The sequence below is a fragment of the Chenopodium album genome, chromosome 1 (genome assembly GCF_948465745.1).
Source record: "Chenopodium album chromosome 1, dcCheAlbu1.1, whole genome shotgun sequence".
NCBI lineage: Eukaryota > Viridiplantae > Streptophyta > Magnoliopsida > Caryophyllales > Amaranthaceae > Chenopodium > Chenopodium album.
Window position 1 is genome coordinate 9838004 of NC_137834.1, and position 1909 is coordinate 9839912.

The window sequence follows — 1909 nt, forward strand, 5'->3', positions numbered from 1 at the left end:
CTTGATGATATTTATTTATTGTTATTGCTTGATCACACTTCTTATGCATGTTTAAAGGGAATTTAGTACTTGTAATCACGCTTAATAAGATAATTAATAATCTTGTTTAGGGTTAATTTGATTATAACTCAAGTGATCGCCAATAATAGATGTAACACCCCCAAATTACTCTTCATTAATAATTATTACAAACATGATTTACGAGAGTAACTTAGGAGTATTACCGCCACGTGATTACGTAAGGCCTAACAGAGATTTGCAGCGGAAGAAAATACTTGTCATTTAATAGTAATAATAGTTCAAGACATTTCTGAAGTAACTAAAACACTGATACTATGTCTACTAAATTTAACTAGGTGATCACCGCCCATTGTCCCCAATGCATCATTTAATTCACGTCTTCTGATCGCCATCACCTATCTACTCATCATTAATGATAAGTAGGGCCAAGCCAAAACAAAAGAGAAATACGTATTAGCCAAAATGCTAAGTACATACAAATGCTAAACATGTAAAATCAATTTAGTTCATTAAACATGCTTTCAAAAGTTTCGACTTTAATCAATCACAATTGATTCAAACCACTCGTGAATATAAATTCTCATATTAAAATATATCAATTTCCGAAATCAATAATTTTCCAAAAATAGTCTAAGACAAAGCATGGATAGATCCAATCCTCATTTCACAAATCATTTTTCCACCTAAGTGTGCACACCCCCCAAGCTAGTAACTCCTTACATAGTGCTATCAAGGGGAAAGACTAGGTCATACTTAGTCCATAGTCTTCAATTTTATCTCCGCATAGTGGGAGTCATAAAAATCCAATGTATATCTTTGATAAATCAACCTTCCAATTCCCATGTATGGGATTTCAATAACATTTGTTCTTTAAAATGAACTTGAATTCAAGTATGTGTACAAACAACTTTATAGAACATTGAAATTATTTCCAAATACAAAACAATAAAACATTTCACAATATTTATTTCACAAACATTCATAAAATCCTTGTTCAACATTCAAACATAGTTCATCATTCAAAACACTTAACACATTTGTATAAAATCACATATTTAAAGATCTAGCCACGAGTACGTACCTTGATCTTTTGCAACAAACACAAATTTCTTAATATCGAACTTGCAATTCCCCCTATAAGGAACCAATAATCCTAAGTGAAAAACTCTTCAACCCATGAACATTAAACCATTAAATAACGACCCTAGACTAGTTGTGCATGAACAATTATATTGACTCTTTACAACTATTCACCTAGATTTACTACCATGAATTATCTCCTAAATAAACATTATATGGAGTAATAAAAATCAAATATAAAACCTTATAAAAATAATAAATTGAAAATAAATATTAGTTTTAGAATACTAACCGCAAAACAATCTAAAGTAGAAAGGTTCACATTGAAAAGGAGGAGTCAGATCTTGCAGAGGCCATATCTTATAGTATATAACTCCAAATTGGGTGATTCTTGATCCTAAACTCAAGGAGTTTTCGAGAAGAACAACTTTGTCTCAAATATTAAAAGGCTAAAAATGAACAGAAGTGGCTGAAACATAGCCTGGAACATATACGGGATGAAGAAGTACGAAAATGGGAGGAAGAGAGAAGAAAGAAGGATGGAGCTTTAAGGGCTAGTGACTTTTGGCTTAAAATGGCTGAACTTTGGATCCTATTTATAGAGTTTGAGAGCCCTATTGACATCATGTATGATGTCAACAACTTGGGGGTCAAGGAAGTTAGGTCATGTTATTGACATCATATATGATGTCAACAACTTGAGGCCAAGTATTCAAGTTTGTAAGAGAAGTTTGTGACTTTGGTCATGCTTTAGGAGTAAGAAATGGACTTGGGTCCTTTGACTTGGAGCAAAGAAATACTCAAAGTA

General features: G+C 32.3%; 1 long non-coding RNA gene across 1 annotated transcript; it reads right to left on the minus strand.

Moving 5' to 3' along the window:
• Positions 1–289: 289 nt before the first annotated feature.
• On the minus strand, positions 290–1533 carry LOC145559455 (uncharacterized). The gene is made up of 3 exons (XR_014092733.1): positions 1394–1533; positions 1103–1155; positions 290–420 (listed from the first exon to the last, which is right to left on the minus strand). It is a non-coding gene; the product is annotated as an uncharacterized LOC145559455 (long non-coding RNA).
• Positions 1534–1909: the final 376 nt, after the last annotated feature.